The 23,065-nt window shown below is 39.5% G+C and overlaps 1 long non-coding RNA gene and 1 pseudogene across 1 annotated transcript in view; both read right to left on the bottom strand.

Moving 5' to 3' along the window:
- Window positions 1-1,060: 1,060 nt before the first annotated feature.
- The window catches only part of LOC143673497 (uncharacterized), a 46,189-nt gene continuing 24,184 nt past the window's right edge, over window positions 1,061-23,065 (bottom strand). The window contains exon 3 of the long non-coding RNA XR_013170408.1: window positions 1,061-1,226. This is a non-coding gene — a long non-coding RNA (uncharacterized LOC143673497). The remainder of the gene's footprint in view (window positions 1,227-23,065) is intronic.
- Window positions 12,319-13,039, bottom strand: LOC143660866 (S-phase kinase-associated protein 1 pseudogene; annotated as a pseudogene).

Genomic DNA, 23,065 nt, shown 5'->3' with positions numbered 1-23,065 from the left:
TGGTCTAAGAGGCTCTGCTCCTCTCAGGACATGAGGAGAGGGACAAGTATCCAGGCAGACGTGGTGGGGTAGGGGCGGGGTGGAGGAAGAAAACAAGCAGCTTCAATTAGAGAAAATCCTTCCCCTGGTTTTCTCCAAAACATCTCACTAAAGTGAAGTTCCTCATTAATGATGCAACAATCTTCTGATGCTGCCATTTCAGTCCAATATACAAGAAAGTCAGCCATGAATGGTGATTTATCTTCAAGAACCCACTCTTCGGGCTTCTGTGAACTCATATACATACATTTGAGGTATGAACCAAGAGGGGAGTGGGGTGGGGGGTGTCACTTTAAGGGGGAAACTTGAAGGATGTGAGAGTGGTTTTATAGTCATATTTGCTTCCTGGGCAATCAATCTCCAGTCAATTCAGCTGGTCTTCCTCTCTGGCAAGGATTCTCTTTTCCCCTTACAGTCCCTGCATCTCTCTCCCAGGACTGTACCATATCTAGAAGAGGGCACAGATGGAGGCACACAGTCTTTGGGAACATTGAGCCTCTGGACTCCACATATTTCAGAGCACACCTCAGAGAACACTCAGAGCAGTTCAGATCACTACTTCCCCAGTTGGTACAAATATCAGGGAACTGGAGTTTTGACTGGAGACTTGGGCAGAGGAGCAATGCTCAGGCAGAGAGCTGGTGATAGGCAGAGAACATTATTATACTAATGTCCCCTGCTTATACTACTACTATTGGATGCCTGATAGTATTCTAGGTGCATTAAATTTACTTATTCTTTCTTTCTTTTTTTTTTTTTTTTTTTTACATGGGCAGGCACCAGGAATTGAACCTGGGTCCTTGGGCATGGCAGGCAAGCATTCTTACCAGCTGAGCCACCATGGCCCTTTACTTATTCTCTCAATTCACTCCTTCCAACAATTATAAAAATAGATATCATTATCCTCATTTTGTAGATGAGGAAACAGTCTCTGAGACTAAATTTTTATTGCTTTAGTTCTCACTGGCTGTATCAATAAGGATTAGGTTCTACTACAAGTGACAGGACTCCAACAGCGGCTAAAAAAAAAAAGCGAGTTTATTCCCCTCACTGGCCACAGAGAGCTGGTATGGCGGCTTCATAACCATCAGACATCATGCTGCTCAGCCATCTTCCACACAAGGATCCCGTCTGGTGGTCCAAGATGGTTGCTCTAGCAACAGCTTTCATGGCCACATATTTGCCAGCTGGAAGTGAAAAAGGGAAGAAGACTGAATAAAACGTACCTAGAACTTGAGCACTAGATTATGTTTGAAGAAACTTTAGTTGTAAACACTGTGGTAGATTTGTAAATTTAATTCATGTTACAGCTTGGGTTGTGCAGTGTAAATACGAGGTCTCTGTATATAACTAATCTAGCCTTTATTGCAGCATCCAAAAATAAAATTTTATTGGAAATAAAAAAAGGGGAAGGAGAAGAGAAATCCCACTTCTCTGAAGGAGATTTCTTAGAATTTCAAATGCAACTTCTTAGAAACCGTTAACCATAACTTAATTTCAAAGCCTTGCCTAGCAGCGAGGGAGACTAGGAAATGTGGTCTATTATGGGAGGTCGTGTGCCCAACTAAATTCAGGATTTATTTTACTGAGGACGGACAGGAAAATGGGTATTGGAGAAACTGGCAGCCTGCCACCTCAGGGATGAGAACCCAGGCCATGAAGCTCCAGAGACTGTAAGGTTTCCACCGTGTCCCTCTGCCTCCTGAGGCTCTGGCAGCCAAGGCGAGGGTGCAGCAGGGCTCCCAAGGCAGCCTTTGCACGTGTCCTGTGCAAGCCTTTGTGCCTCTGAAACTCAGTCTCTGACACACATGTTACAGGCCAGGTCTTAGTTATTTCTACAGTTTTTTGCTCCCTCAGCATTTTGAATGTTTTTATGCAATCATTCTCTTATGTTGCAATAATTTGTTTTCAGTTTTCCTGAATCAAACACTGGATAACTGGTAATGTTTATTACATAAATAGCTGAACTAATGAACGTTCCGATTTTGCTTATGTATCTCCAGCATGTTATTTGGCATTTTACAGATGTTCAATAAGTACGTTTCTTGGATGGATGGATGGAAAGCCAAAAGGTTTCCTAATTCAACATACATTGTCTTGATTTTGGATTAGCATAGCCTACATTCTCATTGAATCCCTTTTCCTTCAGGGTTTTGAGAAGAAAGAGAAAAGAAAATGAATAAAAGAAAAAGGGGAAGAGGTATACATATACAGGTTCTCTCATCTCCCATTTCCTTCTCTCCTCTTGGTATTGATGACACAGTCATGACATCTTCTATTCCAGTGGACCCCAAAATACTCCCTGCATATTTCCTGAGTATGTCATATTCAAAACTAATGACCAAAGTACTAATGTGTCAGAACCTACATATATTTGGGGAAGTCTGAGCTAATTTTATTCAGTCAAATCTTATGAACTTTCTCATTATGCCATCTTAACTGGAAACATAAGTGGGATGTTAGATTTCAAAGCTCTAAAGATGAAATAAAAATTTTAAAAGACTCCTTTGCAAGGTAATACTGGCAAATTCACAGTTAGTTCAACTCCCCAAAGAAGTAAACATCATCACATTCCTCATGAAAAACTCCCGCAAGAGCCTTGGCATGGTTTGAATATAAACATCCAGCAACCAAATGACTTTATCAAGCTATAATCCCCATGCTCAGCAATTTAGAGGAAATCAGCAGCTTAACCTTTTTTTTTTTTGCTGAGCAACTAGGGGCCAAAAATAAAACACTATTACATCAAACTGCAGACAAACAAAAATCTGAATACATTCACTATCTTCTCAGAGCCTTTCTGTACCTAATGAGCACAGCTGAGCCCAAAGGCTTCAAGATGTTTCTCACCACTAGGCAATGGGGTGGAGATTATCCAATAAATCCTGAAAGCATTCAGATCCTGCCTGATGAAATAGGGAAAAGGTCAGGAGAGGATGCAAGTATTTTCTAATCGATGGAAGGGAGACCTGACACATTCCTCTGACCTTTTCCAAAGCAGGGAAGATGCATTGTCTGCATTAATTAGCATGCTGAAAACTCCGTCTGTATTGCCGAGTGTCTTCCTATGAGTGGTGGGAAATACATTTGTAAATATGATGTACAGCAATCTGTCAGGAATAGCAGCTGTTTTATTTTTTTGTACTTTTGTCTCTGAGTATATATGATCTATGAAACAGTATTTTCTGCTTAGCCAGTTTTTACATTAGTCTAATTGGTAAAAAAAAAAAAAAAAAAGAGGTTAACATTTGTCTAAAAATATGGTGCATAGTGCTTAGGTTTTTAAATGTTAGTTTGCTTAGGATACTGGGCATTGTTAAAAGGAAATACTTTGGGAAGCATCTTCATCATAGATCGTCTTCATCATTTCATCAAGTTAACATTCACTGAACATTCATAGAGCACACTAAAACTATCTTATTTAATCCTCACAGCACTCTTGGAGGGTAGTACAACTGGTATCATCTCCATTTAACAGATAACAAAGGGAATGCTTGAAGGGATTAAATGATTTAGCCCAAGTTGTGAATCCTGATAGAGGCAGGATTTGAACTCAGGTCATTCTAACTCCTGGAGCCAATAGCTTTCATAGCATTGTTAAGAAACCTTTGCTGTTTGTGCTAGTTTGAAACTGTTATGTACCCCAGAAAAGCCAGGTTCTTTTCCTAATCCAATGTTATAGGGCTACACCTATTGTTTAGAGGGGAACCTCTTGATTAGGTTATGACATCTAATTGTGGATATGGCCTTTTGATTAGATTATTTTCATGGAGATGTGATTATGGGTGTGACCTTTTGATTAGGTGGAGATGTGACTACCCATTCAAGGTAGGTCTTGATTAGTTTAGTGGAGTCCCTTAGAAGGGGAAGCATTTTGGAATAAGCTCAGATGCAGACATTTTGAGATGCTTGGAGTGCCAGCAGAGAGAGCCAACATAGATACAGATACCAATACAGGTTTGGAGATGCAGAGCCCAGCAGATGTCCCCATGAAACACTAAGCAAGCCACAACCCAGAGTTTTGCCTTGGGGAAGCTAGGTGAAGGCCCATAGATGCTTCAGAAGCTGAAAGCAATGGAACTGAGAACAAGAACCATCAGATGCCAGCCACATACCTTAACCATGCGACAGACATCAGCTTTTCTTCAGAGTTAAGGTATCTTTATCTGGATGCCTTAGTTTCAACATTTTTCAGGCCTTAAAACTATAAACTTGTAACTTAATAAATCCTCTTTGTAAAAGCAAACCCATTTCTGGCATTTTATATTTGGGTAGCTTTAACAAACCCAAACGCCCTTCTTAACTGGATGCTACTGAAAGAGTTACTTGGCTTTTTTCTACCACAATTTCTTTGTCATCAAAGAGGAACAAAGTAATTTCACGTAATTGTGGTGGTGTATATTAAATTATATAATGGATATAATTTTTGTAAAATTCCTTATTACACATACCATGACATTATTTTTGTTTTGAATCAGGGAATTCAAGGATTGGGGAAATCTATCACCCATCTTTCTCATTTGATAAGAGTAGGAGGTACTCTAAATAAGTATTTCTTGCCAACAGAGCTCACGTCATGGTGTTAGATTGATGGAAGACTCTCAGCTGAGCCTTCTTCCTAGTAGTTGATGAAGACACTAAGGCTCAGAGAGCCAAGTCATCCTTGGGATCTTAGACTGTGAGGAACATACCCTGCTAGAACTGTTTTCAAGGCAATGGATGAGCCTCTCCATATGACTTCAATGAACACTTACCTGTCTGCTTTCATTTTATTGCTTGAATGTGCCATCACATAAACAGTGACCCCACATTAGTTACTAATCAGGTATATATTAGTTTCAAAATATTTTTCATATTTCTAAATGTGAAAAATGTAATTTTTATTTTTTCAAAACTTGAAATCTGTAGCCTATAAGAATTTGTTCTGCTCTTTGAGGTATATGGAAAGTATAGCACAGAATATTTTTAAAAATCAATTTCAGATGTAAATACAGAGCAATCACAATTGTGTCTAGACATTTTATTTAAAGCACTATTTCATAAAGGTGCTCACTTTCACCTTGAAAGTCCTTAAAAAGAAATAGTCAAACAAAGATTCTGTTAAGATTGGCAAGAAACATATCTTCTTTGATTTCCAGATATCGGTCATACATAGAAAGGTTCTGAATTGAGTCTACTATGCTTATAGCATTTTAAAACATTCTTATTTCTCAGCAGCCCCATGTGATAAGTATTATGATCCCCACTTAAAAATGAGATAACCAAGGCTCAGAAATGTTAAGTAACTTACAGAATGTCACACAGTTACAAGGGCCAAGTTGAGATTAGAACTCAAGTCTTTATGATATGAAAGCCCATTTTTTTCTATTATTTTAGGACGCTTTGATCTAAATTGTGAACTTCAACTTTAATCTTTACAAATTTTATTTCTCATCCAGTTTTCAATTTCCACACATTTTAGAAATAACATAGTCTAGGAAACAGACCTTACATGATTGAGGGGAATTGAGACTCAGGGAAGGCTTGGGGGAGAGAAAGACAGAGAGGTCAGAGAATAATCTCTAGCCACTTCACCTGAAGCACTGGTGAAAGAGGTCAGAGCTTGGGGGAGAATGTAAGGAACATGACACATCCAGCTGCCAAAGTGAGATGGCAAAGGAGAAAACTGTGGTGAGGTCTGCTGAAGACACCACCTCGTGGAAGAGGTGCCTCTGCAGGTTTGTGGCTGCACAAAACTTGTATATCACATGTACAAGCCAGGACATACATCTCACCCTGGGAGAAAGTCCAAATCCAGCAGTGGGACAAACAAGGATCTTCATAGTAGCTCCACTCTTGATCTTGATAGCCTCATCCCTACCACAGCTTTATCACATTTTTCCTTCAGCAGTGCAAGCTGTACTTATGTTGTAAGATTTCTTGTGAGAATCCAGTGAGAGAAAGAATGAGGCAGGGCCTAGTACAAAGCCTGGCACTAAATAGATGGCAATTATCACTCTAGATCTAAGCTGTAAAGATCGAACTGACTTCAGCAGGTTGAAACAAAAAGTACATTTACGTGTTATTTGGTAGCTTAGAGAATTTCCTGGTTGGCCATATCAGCTTGAGGAGTATAAGGACAGAAATAATATCCAAACTACGTCATGGGTTTGTCCAAGCATCAAGCCTGTTGCAACTGCCACTATGCACTCACATCACAACAGGCAACAGGAAACTTGTCCCCTGGGAAACTTGGCTCAGACTGACTCCCTGCAGGCTGCCTCCGAGAAAATCAGTTGGTCTCCTGCAAAACTTGATGAAACTGGTGAAAGCTAGTGCTTAAAGCAATAAATTCTGGTCAATCTTGAGGCTTGAACCTCTGTATTCTGATCATAGTAGGAGAAGGGCTGGTACCTCCTCAGCTGTGACTGATGACTGGGAAGCTGGGTTCAAGCCAGTAGCTCGTGACACCATACAACTGCAAACCTTGGCTCCCAACTCCTCATCAAAATGGGATGCCATGGTGTTCCCCCAAACCATGAAAGCTGGGGGTAGGCCTGGAACCAAGCTTCTATTATGTCATGGTTCTATGGTACCCTGACCCCTGATGACCCATAGGAAGAGCCAGAGCTTCACTAATCCTGTAACTAATAAGCTACATGGGTCCCTCTCCAGGAATCTGCTATGTGGTCCTGTTAGATCTCTGTGCCGTACTCTGTTCTAGAAAGGAAAGGATAGTAGGGGCCTGCATGCCTGCTATTGCTTCTTTCTCTGTGAGGGCTCTTCGGTGAACCTGGGGCTGGTGTGTGTGTTGAGTGACATTTCCCCTTTTTGCACAATGGCAAGTGTCTGGCTTCTACCTTCAGGAAGCAGAACTTCTAATGTGGAAAATTACCCCAAAATGGGAAGGATGTTCAAGGATGCTTGGTGGGTGCTTTGTCAACACTTGACAAATCTACTACATCCAATAAAGGTGAATTCATAATTCATTTCCCTTCCTTCTTCCGCAGTGGTCTAACCTTGACGGACTCCATTACCTTAAGAAAGTGGATTTTGGCATTGAGGAGGCCTAGGCAGGTTTGAGCTCCAGTTCTGCTACTACTAACCACGTGATCTTTGGAAATTTGCATTATCACTTAAAAATCTCAGTTTCTCATTTGTGAAATAGACGCACTAGTAGCACTTAAATAAAAGGGTAATTGTGATGATTAAATAAAAAAATGCAAAAAAAGCCCTGCCACGATGTCAAGCATATAAAATACCTAAAAAACACAAGCAAAACTTATAGGAAGACTTCAAATAAAATAGAGTTCTATCCTGTTCTTGGTTCCTTAAGGCTCTATCTGATGACAGTTCTCTTCCTAACACTCACCCTAAAACCTAGACCTAGCAGCATTTCTGGAAAATCTATGCTTCATCACAAGAAGGGTGAGGAGAGAAAGGACTGAAAAAAAAAATGTGTGGCTCATGGTAGTTCACTCCTATAGATCACAGCAAGAGAACAAGCTTTCTCAATTTGAAACTCCATAAGTACAGAGCAGTACGGTTCAGGGAAGAAATAGGCCTTGGAGTCAGAATTCAGCATCTGAATTCTAGCACTCTTTTTCACCAGGAACTTTTGGCTCTATACTTCACCTGTTTGAGCTCCATTCATTTATTCATTCAGCCACTCAGTCAACAAACACTTAATGGTCATCTACTGTGGATTAGCGTGAATGATACAGAGAACTCTGTAAGGGAGCTAGACATGGTTGCATAAATTCAGAATTCACTGATAATGTACAATAATCATGGTGTTTACAAGACACAGTGATGGCACAGTACAAAAAAAGCTCAGTTCTTCCTGAGTAGAGGAGAGAATGCAGGGAATGTTGTATGCAGTAGGCAACTTGCAGTTGGGTTTTAAAGACAAAGTAGGAACTTTCAAGGCAGAAAAGTGGAGAAAGGACATTCCAGAGAAGGAGTGAAGTCTTACATTTTACAACAGATTCACCTTGACCTTACATTAACCAGAAGGCCTAGATGATCAAGAATCAGAGTTTCTAACGGGCAAATCCCTTAAGAACAAAAGCATCATCACACCACTGTCATCATCATCATCATCATCAGCCAAAGCACCAACATAGCTACTTTAAGCTGCAGTTCACAGGGCCTGGTCTAGGGAGAATGGGGACCTTTTAAATCCAGTGACGTTCACCCTGGAGGAGGGTACTGAGTCACTTGCCTAAGTCTCTGGAATTGTCACACTCCTACTGTCAGTGTCAAAATATCAATGAACATTACACTTCCTGGGTCTCCAGAAGGGGCAAGACTTCTAGGGTGGAAAGGAAGGAGGAGTGCATGGTAAGGTGTTAACTATATTACAATTAAGCCAGAAGGGAAGGTGAAACGAAAATAGGTGACATGAACTAACAACACAAGTTATAGTGTTGGTGTGATACTAGATACAGTATTTCTCATATAGTAAAGCATAGTTTTATTTCCTCCCTAAATCATGTTCCTCTGTAGCCTTCCAATGTCATGGCTGAGCAGCGAGGTTCGTTGTTCCATGCTGCCTAAGAAAAAGGGTCACTGAGTATCAAAAATATAGCAACTCTTGGAAATCAGGCTTTTTTGTAAAGGAGTTTCTAAAATTCTTTAACTCCCATTCAACAGGTTTTGTAGGCTCAGTTATGCTCCAGGAGGCATAACTCTAGACATGACAGAAAGGAAACGGAGAGTCCTGCCCTTCTGGTGCAGGGGGTTGCAGCAAGAACAGAGGCAGAGGTAGAGCCTGGGGTCAGGGGCACTTCACGATTCTGTTTTCTCTTTCTTGAGGCTGCACACTGAATTGCAGGTGATGGGAGGGTATAGAAATACCCAGATAGATATGAGAAAATTATGGTGGTTACAGGTGAATGGCTTCCTGCACTGAGTTGAGAACGTTGCAGCCTGCTACCTCAAAATGTCGAATGGGACAAGTCACACCTCCATGACAGCCAGTCTAGAAGCTGAACAAACCAAACCTGTTGTAGCAGAGAACTGCAAGTGTCCAGAGTCTTGCTACTTAAAGTGTGTCCAAGGACCAGCTACACCAGCATCACCTGAGACCTTGTTAGAAATGCAAAATCTCTAACAGAGATCCCTCCTGTGCTTATAGCCCCTTTGAGATTCTCCATTTCCTACAGGGTAAAGCCTGAGTCGGTCACCGCCTACGTCTCTTGCCTTACCTCTTGTAATCCTTGACTCTCCCTTTCTTCTTGCAGGTCTCAAAAACAGCATGCTCTGTATGTGCTTAATCTCAGAATTGCTTGGAATACCCTTTCTTGGCTCTTCTTCCCTATGGACACCTAGCTATACATACCTGCAGAAATTCCTAGCTTCATTCTTTAAGGTTCAGCTTCTTGTTACTTCCTCTACAAAGCCTTCCCCAAATAGTCCCTCTTCCTGGAGGAAAGAATGAGTGTCCTTCCTCTGTGCTTCCACAGTGGGCTGTGTGTTTATCCATCACTATGATTTTACATTATTTTTAAACTGTCTGTTCTTTCTCATCAGGCCGTGAGCTCCTTTAGAAAAGTGCTTGGTGCAGGGCAGATCTTCAATAAATGTTTATGGAACAAGGCACCAGAGCCAAGATATTCAGTGTCTTGAGCCTGTCAGGACTAATGACATGAAAGCCAGACCTAACTGTGGTTCTACCTCCAAGTGCCCTCGAAGAGCCACCTTCTCCTCTGGGGCATGGAATGTTAGTCTTCCACTCATGCTCCATTAAGAATATCCTGTTGTAGGAAATCTACTTCACCCACGACTGTAAGAGAAATGCCCACAACGCACGATCCTTACCGCTTGTCTAGATCTACACCAGCACATTGGCTTCTCTTTCCCCTTTAGACCAAAATCAGACCTGTAAGGGTGAACTCTGGTATTAAGCAAAAATATAAATTTGAGAATGAGACCATTATGTAGCTAGGTGTAGTATCTGTGTAACACACTATTGAGCCTTTCAGTGTCTGAGACCTAAGGTTTTACTTGTCCAGTTCACTTGACTAATTGTATGTCAGCATGGGTTTACACCATAAGCATCCTTTCGATGCCACCACATAGCCTCACTAGACCACAGAATGAGGATTCTTGACTGGGGGGGTGTCACGGAAGCATTCAAATTGCCAGAGTGGGGGCGGAGGCCTGCAAGCAGGGGTCAGGCAAACTCTCTGCAGAGGCAATGTTCCTCTTACATAAGCACAGATACAGCTATTAGAGCAGGAAGGGACCCTAGGGGTCATCTAGGCCAACTTCTACTTTAGAGATGCAGATACTGAGACTATTAGATATGTAAGTCCGTGTTCAAGGGTGTGAGTCCAAGGACTGTGCTGAACTGCATTTGAATCTCCCAGAGAAATGGATACAAATATAAATTCCCTGTTCTCATCATATCATCAGGGATTTGATTCTGGTTGGGTCGGAATCATTGGTTTCATTGATTTGCCCAGTTATCCTGTCACAGTTAAACATTTAACTGCTCTCTACACCATAATATGCAGCCTCCCTCCATTTATTTAATAATAAATACTTCCCCTCTCTTCCACTGAATGCATGTAGACTCTCACTCTTTCATACAAGTTTCAGGCTATTTCTCCCAGGTTTGTGCTGCTAAATCATCTTTGTTTTCATACAGGTGGTTTATAAATGTTCATAAAGGCAAGACTACAAAAAAAAGCCTTTTGCTTCCATTAAGAGCCCTCCAATGTGGACATCATTCCATTAACACACATCCCTTTGGGAGTTTTCATTTGTTTAATTAATAATCCTCCCATTTGAACTACATCCGGCTCTCATTTCTCTATGTCGTCCCAAAATGATGTCATGAAATATATTATCAAGTTCCTGGCTGACATCTACAGATACTTTATGTAATTTTTCCCCTAAATTGCAGGCTTGTGAAACTATCAACAAGTGTTTTTACAAAATTACAATGAAATGGATCACTATTTCTTAATATTCTCTCCTTCCTTAAAATTTATGACAAATCCCTGTTTTTCCATCTCTCTCTGACAATTCCTTCTGATTCACTGGCTGTTTCTCAGTTTCCTATAACCACAGTTTCCATCATTTCTTTTTTTTTTTTTTTTTTACTTTGCATGTTGTATGGCAGGGGTCACATTTCATTCTTTTTCCATATGAGTTTCTCCTTATTGCAGTACCATTTGTCGAATTTTTGCTTTGTTTGGCTTTTCATTTGTTTGTTTGTTTTTGGGAAGTACATGGCCAGTAATCAAAGCTGGGTCTCCAGCACGGCAGGCAGGAATTCTACCACTGAACCACCTTCACACTCCCTGTAAACTTACTTTTTATTTAAAGTATCTTACATTTGTGATGGATGCTTTATAGGATTTGCCGCACATGTTTTTTTTTCTCTATTTTCTTTTTTTTTTTTTTCACATGGGCAGGAACCGGGAATCCAACCTGGGTCCTCTGGCATGCCAGGCAAGCATTCTTACCCGCTGAGCCACTGTGGCCCGCCCTTTGCTGCACATTTTAATGTCAAAGGTTAAATAATTTTTTACAGGTATGTAGTATGAATAGTTTTCCCCACATGGGACTAATGATTATAAAAAGATGCCATACCACGTGGGTTATGTACATTTTCAATTGAAAAACTACAAACAACCTAGTAACATTTCTCCCCCTAAAACACAAACTGATTAGTAACTGAATTTCTAGGCAACATATTCAAAGCTGAGAGGACTGAAAGTACAAACACAAGTCCTCAGGACCAATTAAGGGAATAGTCTTTACAAACTAATCAACAGTAGTGGTACTCCTTGACTTTCGGGAACTGGAAGTCATCCTAATAATCCCACTCAGAATATAACCTTAAATAACCGTTTTCCAGTTTTCAACCCATGAATAAAGATACTATTTTATTAATTCTATTTCAGAAAACTTTTCCCAAGTTGCTTTTATTTACAATGCCAACTCTTAAAAGGTCACTAAACTGAAGTTAACTGAACAGTAAATTAGGAAGAAATTGCTTTATATAAGGAGGAAAGCCCAAAATGTCACTGTCTATATATAGAGCACCCACATTTCAGTTTTTAGTTAAAGCAAGGAAAAAAGAAACTTTTGATCATATTAGAAGAAACTCAGCCATAGGTTTGGAATCTGTACTCAAACTACCCATGCGATGACAATATTATGCTAATACAAGCGACTTGCTGCTGCATCTGTCTGATCTCTGTCTAATATTAACTATTATAAACATAGTAGTGCAACTAGTATTTCGAACAATTCTTATGGTGTTGCAGTGTCAGGCACAATGCTTCACTTCTCTTCACACCACTGGTTCTCTTTGGGTGCCTGGGTTTCCTTCTCTTCAGTAAAGTCGTTTTGATATTGCAGGTCTTATGAGTCTTTTCAAGAGTTTTCCCCTTGATCATATTGGCAACAATCTCACATTTAACATCAAGAAAGCACTTGATGTCTAACTAGTTTGTAGTCAGAATAAGTTCATAAAGTGTTTCCTGGTCAACTTTCAAGAATTCTTAGCCCTAAACAGGGATATTATCTGTTTGCTTTTCTTTGTTCTCATCATTCTCAGGAGGAAAAGGGTCATCTTTGTGGTGGGTGAATGACCTTTTTTTTAACATTGCTGCATTAACATTTGGTTGAGGAACTGGGTCTCCATCTCCTTCATCACCCATTCCCACATCTTCTAGCATGGTCTTTATATCACAGATTGTTTGGCAACTTCCACACCAACTTCAAATCTCTCTCCATCAGAACTCCACAAGTTAACTGAAGGCATGGTGTTTGGTCTCAAGGAGATGGTGGGCTAGAAGCTGACGAGAGCTGGGTGGTGTCAGAATAATAAGGAAAAGGCGGACAACAAGCCCACTTACTCTCCATCACTTTTAAATACTCCCATAATTTTACTCTCCCCAGGCTGTCTCATCTAACCCTAATTTCAACCACTATATATTTGCTAATGACACCAAGATCTATACTTTGGACAGATGATATCTGTCCAAATGGAGGTCTCATGTTCCCAGTTACCCCTCTTGATGTTTGGCCAAAGCCTTATATCAAAGATGCTGGTTATATTTTCTCCGTCAAGGCTTCCTTCTTAGAGAATGTGCCTGTCAAATAGAAAACTTTATGATCTCATCCCCCCAGGCCATAGCTGATTTGACCATGTGGCCACCTGATCCACGCTTGGTCAACTGGAGTCCCTCGCCTGGGAATGCCCTGCAGTGGGCACTGCAACGGTAAGTGATATCAATGCCTGATGATGAAGGGAAAGTAAGCACTGAAGGTTAGGATATAGGAAGAGTATGGGGAACAGGGAAGACGTGCATAGAGTGCAAAGCACAGTACAGTATGATTTCAGGGAGACAGTGATGGAGATGGTGGCTGTCTGAGAATCTTTCAGGGATGACAAAACTTATTTCTACTCCCTTCCCTGTATTTCATGAGATTTAAACATTCATTTCTCAAATATTGTTTGAAAACCTACTTTATGTCAGGAAATCTGCTAGGTACAAGAGATATTTTGTTAAATAAGAAAACTATCCTCACAAATCTTACAATTGAGTTCCCTCTTACAGTAAATTGCTTTTAATTTGTATATATTTGAGTTTATATTTCTTGCAATGCAATGATACTTTATATGTACATACCTTAATTCATAACATATCCCACACCAAATGTACCTTCCTCACTATGCCTGTTCCTCCTCCTGAAAGTCTGAAGGACTTCCTTTAGCATTTCTTGTAAGGCAGGTCTACTAGTAGTGAATACCCTTAGCTTTTATTTATCTGGGAGTATCTTAACTTTTCTATCATTCTTGAATAACAGTTCTTTTTCAGATTTAGAAATCTTCATGGACAGTTTTTTCCCTTTCAGCTCTTTAAATATGCTATCCCACTGCCTTCTGGCCTCCACAGTTTCCAATGAGAAACAGGCTATGAATATTTTGTGGTCCTTGTAGGTGATGATTCACTTCTCTCTCAATGCTTTGAATATTCTCTCTTTTTTTTTTTAATTTTTTTATTAATCAAAAAAAAGAAAAGAAATTAACACAACATTTAGAAATCATTCCATTCTACAAATGCACTCAGTAATTCTTAGTATCATCACATAGATGTATGATCATCATTTCTTAGTACATTTGCATCGATTTAGGAAAAGAACTAGCAAAACAGCAGAAAAAGATATAGAATGTTAATATAGAGAAGAGAATTAAAATAATAATACTAATAAAATATATATATATAAAAAGGAAAAAGAAAAAAAACAAAAACAAAAGATACAAACACACAAACAAACAAACAAAAAACCATATTTCAGGTGCAGCTTCATTCAGTGTTCCAACCTAGTTACATTACACTTAGGTATTATTGTGCTGTCCATTTTTGAGTTTTTGTATCTAGTCCTGCTGCACAGTCTGTATCCCTTCAGCTCCAATTACCCATTATCTTACCCTGTTTCTAACTCCTGCTGGTCTCTGTTACCAATGATATATTCCAAGCTGATTCTCGAATGTCGGTTCACATCAGTGGGACCTTACAGTATTTGTCCTTTAGTTTTGGGCTAGACTCACTCAGCATAATGTTCTCTAGGTCCATCCATGTTATTACATGCTTCATAAGTTTAGTCTGTCTTAAAGCTGCATAATATTCCATCGTAGGTATACGCCACAGTTTGTTTAGCCACTCGTCTGTTGATGGACATTTTGGCTGTTTCCATCTCTTTGCAATTGTAGATAATGCTGCTATAAACACTGGTGTGCAAATGTCCGTCTGTGTCTTTGCCCTTAAGTCCTTTGAGTAGATACCTAGCAGTGGTATTGCTGGGTCGTAATCCATTCTGCCATTCTATGTCTTTTGATTGGGAAATTCAGTCCATTAACTTTTAGCATTATTACTGTTTGGATAATATTTTCCTCTACCATTTTGGCTTTTGCATTATATATATCATATCTGATTTTCCTTCTTTCTACACTTTACTCCATACCTCTCTCTTCTGTCTTTTCGTATCTGACTCTAGTGCTCCCTTTAGTATTTCTTGCAAAGCTGGTCTCTTGGTCACAAATTCTCTCAGTGACTTTTTGTCTATAAATGTTTTAATTTCTCCTTCATTTTTGAAGGACAACTTTGCTGGATATAGGAGTCTTGGTTGGCAGTTTTTCTCTTTTAGTAATTTAAATATATCATCCCACTGTCTTCTAGCTTCCATGGTTTCTGCTGAGAAATCTACACATAGTCTTATTGGGTTTCCCTTGTATGTGACAGATTGTTTTTCTCTTGCTGCTTTCAAGATCCTCTCTTTCTCTTTGACCTCTGACATTCTAACTAGTAAGTGTCTTGGAGATGCCTATTTGGGTCTATTCTCTTTGGGGTGCGCTGCACTTCTTGGATCTGCAAATTTAGGTCTTTCATAAGAGTTGGGAAATTTTCAGTGATAATTTCTTCCATTAGTTTTTCTCCTTCTTTTCCCTTCTCTTCTCCTTCTGGGACACCCACAACACGTATATTTGTGCGCTTCATATTGTCATTCAGTTCCCTGATCCCCTGCTCAAGTTTTTCCATTCTTTTCCCTATAGTTTCTGTTTCTTTTTGGAATTCAGATGTTCCATCCTCCAGTTCACTAATTGTAGCTTCTGTCTCTTTAGATCTACCATTGTAGGTATCCATTGTTTTTTCCATTTTTTCTTCTTTGTCCTTCACTCCCATAAGTTCTGTGATTTGTTTTTTCAGATTTTCTATTTCTTCTTTTTGTTCAGCCCATGTCTTCTTCATGTCCTCCCTCAATTTATTGATTTGGTTTTTGAAGAGTTTTTCCATTTCTGTTCGTATATTCAGCATTAGTTGTCTCAGCTCCTGTATCTCATTTGAACTATTGGTTTGTTCCTTTGACTGGGCCATATCTTCAATTTTCCGAGCGTCATCCATTATTTTCTGCTGGTGTCTGGGCATTTGATCAGATTTCCCTGGGTGTGGGACCCAGCTGGTTGAAAGCTTTTTCTGTGAAATCTCTGGGCTCTGTTTTTCTTTTCCTGCCCAGTAGGTGGCGCTCGTGGCGCTCGTCTGTCTGCACCGCAGTCGGCCCTGGAAACCGCGCGTGGAGGCGGGGGTCGCTGGCCGCCGCGGCTTGGGAGAGTGCCGGTCCTAATTGCCCAGCTGGCCCGAAACGCCCAGCGTGACGGGAGGGCCCCGCTATCCAACGTTCCCAGTCAGACCGGGGAGCCACGTGCGTGGATGGGACCCCAGTCGCCAGCCGCCCCGGCCGGGAAAACGCGCGCCCCTCGGGTATCTCACCGCAGCAGATTCTCCCTGCCCGTTCAGCTGTTCCAGAATGGGGTACGCTGTCTTTTTGGTCTCTGTCGTGACTCCGGGAGCTGTTTCATATTGTTTCTGTTTCTTTAGTTGCTTTTCTGGAGGAGAAACTAAGACCCGCGCGTCTTACTAAGCCGCCATTTTCTCCCAAACCCTGAATATTCTCTCTTTTGACAATCTGTCTATAATGTGTCTCAGTGTAGATCTCTTTGAGGCTCTCCTTTTGGGAATTCTTTGGGATTCTTAGAATGTATAAGATTCATGGTTTTCATCAAACTTGGAAAGTTTTCAGCCATTATTTTTTCAAGTATTTTTTATGGCCCTTCACTCCTTTCCTCCTGGGACTCCCATAATGCATATGTTAGTCCACTTATAAGTGTCCACAGTTCCTTTTTATCTAAAATTTGAGAGTAGGTTGCAGATATGATACTCCTCTAATACTTAACACTTTCAGGTACATTACCTGAGAACAAGGACATTCAGTATGTAACTACCTTATGTAGCACTATCAAAATGCAGAAATTTTATATTAATATAAAACACAGTCCATATTTGAATTTTTTTCAGTTGTCCCAATAGTCCTTTTTTTCTGGGTTGGAAAATGCTTTTACACTTTAGTAATATACACAGCACCTAAAATTTCCACTTTCAACCACATTCAGGCATATAATTCAGTGGTGTTGATTATATTCACAATGTTCTGTTAGCATCACCATCTTCCATTACCAAAAGTTTTTATCACTCCCTGTTCTAGTTTGCTAGCTGCCGGAATGCAACACACCAGAGACGGATTGGCTTTTAATAAAAGGGGATTTATTTTGTTGGTTCTTCAGAGGAAAGGCAGCTAACTTTCCACCGAGGTTCTGTCTTACGTGGAAGGTACAAGATGGTCTCTGCTGGTCTTCTCTCCAGGCCAATGGGTTCCAACAACTTTCCCCAGGATGACTTCTTTCTGCATCTCCAAAGGTCTGGGCTGAGCTGCAAGTGCTGAGATGAGGAATGCCGAGCTGCTTAGCTGTGCTACGTTGCGCTCTCTCATTTAAGCACCAGCCAATTAAGTCAGACGCCACTCATTGCAGCAGACACGCCTCCTAGCCGACTGCAGATGTAATTAGCAACAGATGAGGTTCACGTACCATTGGCTTATGTCCACAGCAACAGAACTAGGTATGCTCACCTGGCCAAGCTGACAACTGAATCTAACTAACACACTCCCAAACCCAATTCTGCACCAAATAAACTTTAACTTCCCATACCCTCCCCTCCCCAGGCCCTGGTAAACTACATTCTAGTTTCTGACTCTATGAATTTGCATATTCTAATTTTTCCATATCAGTATTTTTCCTTTTAGCTCTGACTTATTTCATTCACCATGATGTTTTTGAGGTACATCCACACTGTTACATATATCAGGACTTCGTGCCTTTACACAGTTGCATAACATTTCATTGTAGATACACACCACACATGGCTTATCCATCCATTGGTCAATGGACACTTAGGTTGCCTACATGTTTTGGCAATTGTGAAAAATACCACTATGAACATCCCCGTGCAAATGTCTGCTCACATCCCTGCTTTCAATTCTTTTGAGATTACACCTAGAATTGGGGTTGCCAGGTCATAGATAATTTTATACTTAACTTTCTGAGGAACCACCAAACTGTTGTCCACACTAGCTGCACCATTTTGCATTCTTACCAACAATGAATGAGTGTTTCTGTTTCTCTTATTCTCTCCAATACTTTTTTTCTAACACTTTTATCATTTTTTTAATATAGCCATTTTAGTGAGTGTGAAATGGTATCTCACTGTGGTTGTTTTTGTTTGCTTGTTTGATTTGACTCCTTATGTTTCGATGTGTATTTCCCTAATGTCTAATGATGTTGAGCATCTTTCCATGTGCATTTTGACCATTTTTATATCTTCTTTAGAGAAATATATATTCAAGTTTTTAGCCTAGTTTTAAAAAGCATTTCTTTTTTGTTTATTTGTAAGATTTTTTTAAATTTTGGATATTACTCTTATCAGATGTGTTTTCCAAATATTTTCTCCCATTCTTTAGATTGTCTTTTTATTTTCATGATGAAGTCCTTTAATGGCAAAAAAAGTGTTTAATTTTGATAAGATCCCATTTATTTATTTTTTCGTTTGTGGCTTGTGCTTTGGGTATAAAGTCTAAGAAACCATTGCCTAATAAAAGGTCCTGAAGGTGCTTCCCTATATTCCTTCTAGGAGTTTTAGAGCCCTGGTTCTGATATTTAGGCCTTGACCCATGTTTAGTTAATGTTTATGTATGGGGTGAGACGCAGGTCTCCCTTCATTCCTTTACATATGAATACCCAGTTTTCCCAGCACCAATTTAATGGACTTGGCAGTCTTGTCAAAAATCAGTTGGCCATAGATGTGAGGGTCTATTTCTGAACTTTCAGTTTGATTCTATTGGTCCATATATCTGTACTTGTTCCAGTACCATTCTGTTTAGAACATTACAGTTTTGTAATAAGTTTTAAAAACAGAAAGTGTGAGTCTTCAAACTTCATTCTTTTTTTCAAGATAGCTTTAGTTATTTGGGGACCCTTATCCTTCCATATAAATTTGTAGATTGGCTTTTCCATTATGCAAAGAAGGCTGCTGGAATTTTGATTGGGATTGCATTGAATCTACAAATTGCTTTTGGTATAATCAAGGTCTTGATATTTAATCTTCCAATTCATGAGAATGGACTATCCTTCCTTTATTTAGGTCTTCTTTTTCTTTTAGCAATACCTTGTAATTTTCCATGTATTATCTTTTATATCCTTGGTTAAACCTATTCATAAATGTTTTATTGTTTAGTTGCTATTGTAAATGGAATATTTTTCTTAATTTCCTCCTCAGATTGTTCATTACTAGTGTATAGAAATCTACTGATTTTTGCACATTGCTCTTGTACCCAGCTACTTTGCTGAATTCGTTAATTAGTTAAATAACTTTGCTGTAGATGTTTCATGGCTTTCTGTAGATAGGATGATGTCATCTATAAAGCGTGAGGGTTTTACTTCTTTCTACCCAATCTGGATGCCTTTATTTATTTTTCTTGCCTAATTGTTCTGGCTAGGGCTTTGAGAGTACAATGCTGAATAGCAGTGGTGACACCGACATTATCATCTTGTTCCAGATCTTAGAGAGAAAGTTCTCAATCTTTCACTATAGAGTATGTTGTTAGTGGTGGGTTTTTCATATATGCCCTTTATTATGTTGATGAAGTTTCCTCCTATTTCTGGTTTTCTAAGAGTTTTTATCAAGAATTGGTGCTGGAGTTTGTCAAATGCCTTTTCTGGGTCAACTGAGATGACTGGTCTTTTTTCCCCTTTGTTCTGGTAATGTGGTATATTACATTTATTGATTTTCATATGTTGAACCACAGGGATCAATCCCACTTGATTATGGTATATAATTCTTTTAATGTGTTCTTAAGTTCAGTTTGCTAGCATTTTATTGATGATTTCTGCATGCCTATTCATAAGAGATATTGGTAATTTTCTTTTCTTATGGTAATATTTATCTGGCTTTGGTATTTGGGTGATGTTGGCCCCATACAATGAATTATTATTTATGTTCTTACTTTTTAGATCAGAACCTAAAAATAACTTGGGGTCTTTAATATGGTCATGCTACATTTGACAAATTTCCTTATATTTTCTTTTTTTGAAGTCGTATCTAAATCCTAATTTATGTTAAAAAACAGCTTACCAAATTCATTAATGTAGTTGTAGTAGCTTGGATACATGATCACCTTTAATATTCAGAATTGTTTAAAATCACTTAGAATTTTGGTTTCCCTTACAGATTGATTTTTTTTTTTTTGATCAATCCAGTGTGGTACAAAGAAAGAGCTAGTTTTAAAATAATTCTCACAGTTCCCAATTATTCATTTAGCACTTATTATTTTTCAAGCTGGGACCCCTGGATATCGACCCTGAAACAAGAATTCTATTGCAAGCACTTTATTTGGGAGGAGATTCCAGGAAGCCCTGCAATGGCAGTGGTGAAGAGACACAGGGAAGGGAGGGAAGCCAGTACAGGATACATTAAAGGTCAGATTCCCCTTGGGGCAAATGGGCTCACTCCTGCTGGAAATAAGTGAGAGATGGGAGAAAACACATCTCAAAGATGGTATTGATTGACTAATTCCTGTTGGTCACTGGTGGAGAGCTACTGGGGTAGGGGTGGGGGGAAGTGGGGTGTTAAGCCCAGCACTCCTCACCTGCCTACGTGGGTTGTGTTTCAGTGACCAGAGTGTCCTCAGGCAGTCACCACCATCAGCCTACACAGGAATGGTACGTTCTGAGGGGATGTGGATGGAGAGAACACTAAGCGTCTGCAACTCCTCGAGCTGGATTTGAGAGGCAGAAGACTGTAGGGGAAAACCACAGACTCTGGGACTACACTAGGTTTGAACCAGCTCTGCTCCACTCATCTGTGGCTGTGGGCCACTTTTAACCTCTGTGTGCCTCAGTTTCCTCACCTGTAAAAAGGAGATAATATCAAACCTTACAGGGTTGCTGTAAGGGGTTAAATGGATTGAATAGTGTTGACACACAGCATGTGCTATTTATTCACATTTATTATTTGGGAATTCCAAAGTAAATTATCAACCTGCTCCAACAGTGCACCAGTGGTAAACAATTACAATTTACCTGTGCTTTCTTCACATTTTAATTTAATGACTAGGGGGCACCTTTTCAGAGCTTTAATACCCTTCACTAAGAATTTAGAACTTATCCTGCCATGGGTAATACTGAGTAATCTCACATCAATTTGAAAAATAAAGTCCATTTTCCATTTATGTGTATAAATGTGTATTTAATCATTTTCCTGGAAAGCACTGAAGTTCTTCCATGGAAGTTATTTTGAGAAAGGTGATTTGACTCTTACTTTTTTCCTGGAGATAACACCGTGCTTAAACATATGTCTCCCCAGGGAACAGTACGCACAAAGCTTCTTCCCACTCACACCCCCCTTTAGCCAGCACCTTTGTCACTATGCAAGTAAGAAGCCCCGAGTCTGACTGGTAATCGGGTTTCAGAAAGCGCTTCTATTATTTATACGGAATCTGAATTTAACAAGATAGGAGCAAATCACTTTTCAAAGCGGTCAAGGTGGGGGGAGAGGGGAAGGTTACGAAGCCTTAAGACATAAGACACAAATTAAAAGTAGAATCATGTCCCACAGACGCTATGAGTAGGGTTTTAAGCTCTTTAAAGGCACCTTGTCTGTCTGCTTCTACTCACACACATTTGCACGTATGTCCTTCTCCACGCAGCAGAAGAAAATAAAGTTGGATGATTTGGGCCATCTCCATTCTTTCATGAGCAACCAGCTGATCTAAAAGACTAGACGAAGAATTTCAAAAGTGGGAATTTATTGTTTCACTCACAAATTTTTTTTTTTCAAAGGGAAGTTAACACCATATTTATTAGTCTCCAAAGTAGATCTCTACCTGATCAAACTTTATACCAAAAAAAGCCAGAAGAACATTTTTGCAACACATGGAATTACAGGTCAGTTACATAAAATAAAATTCAGGTGGAAATGTGAAATATGGTGCAGCAAATTTTTTTTTTAAATACAAAAGCAATGACAAAATCAACAGTAAAAAAGGGTCATGAACAAAAAAGAAATCAGCTCTTTTTTTTTTTTTTAGAAATCATACCATTCTACATATGCAATCAGTAATTCTTAACATCATCACATAGATGCATGCATGATCATCGTTTCTTAGTACATTTGCATCGGTTTAGAAGAACTAGCAACACAACCGAAAAAGATATAGAATGTTAATATAGAGAAAAAAAATAAAAGTAATAATAGTAAGAACAAAACAAAACAAAACAAAAACCTATAGCTCGGATGCAGTTTCATTCAGTGTTTTAACATGATTACTTTACAATTAGGTATTATTGTGCTGTCCATTTTTGAGTTTTTGTATCTAGTCCTGTTGCACAGTCTGTATCCCTTCCGCTCCAATTACCCATTATCTTACCCTGTTTCTAACACCTGCTGGACTCTGTTACCAATGACATATTTCAAGTTTATTCTCGAATGTCTGTTCACATCAGTGGGACCATACAGTATTTATTTGTCCTTTAGTTTTTGGCTGGACTCACTCAGCATAATATTCTCTAGGTCCATCCATGTTATTACATGCCTCATAAGTTTATCTTGTCTTAAAGCTGCATAATATTCCATCGTACGTATATACCACAGTTTATTTAGCCATTCTTCTGTTGATGGACATTTTGGCTGTTTCCATCTCTTTGCAATTGTAAATAACGCTGCTATAAACATTGGTGTGCAAATGTCCGTTTGTGTCTTTGCCCTTAAGTCCTTTGAGTAGATACCTAGCAATGGTATTGCTGGGTCGTATGGCAATTCTATATTCAGCTTTTTGAGGAACCGCCAAACTGCCTTCCACAGTGGTTGCACCCTTTGACATTCCCACCAACAGTGGATAAGTGTGCCTCTTTCTCCGCATCCTCTCCAGCACTTGTCATTTTCTGTTTTGTTGATAATGGCCATTCTGGTGGGTGTGAGATGATATCTCATTGTGGTTTTGATTTGCATTTCTCTAATGGCCAGGGACATTGAGCATTTCTTCATGTGCCTCTTGGCCATCCGTATTTCCTCTTCTGGTAGGTGTCTGTTCAAATCTTTTTCCCATTTTGTAATTGGGTTGGCTGTCTTTTTGT

Source organism: Tamandua tetradactyla, chromosome 2, assembly GCF_023851605.1.
Source record: "Tamandua tetradactyla isolate mTamTet1 chromosome 2, mTamTet1.pri, whole genome shotgun sequence".
In the NCBI taxonomy this organism is placed as follows: Eukaryota; Metazoa; Chordata; class Mammalia; order Pilosa; family Myrmecophagidae; genus Tamandua; species Tamandua tetradactyla.
Note: the sequence above shows the minus strand (reverse complement) of the source record. Positions and strands in the feature narration are given on the sequence as shown.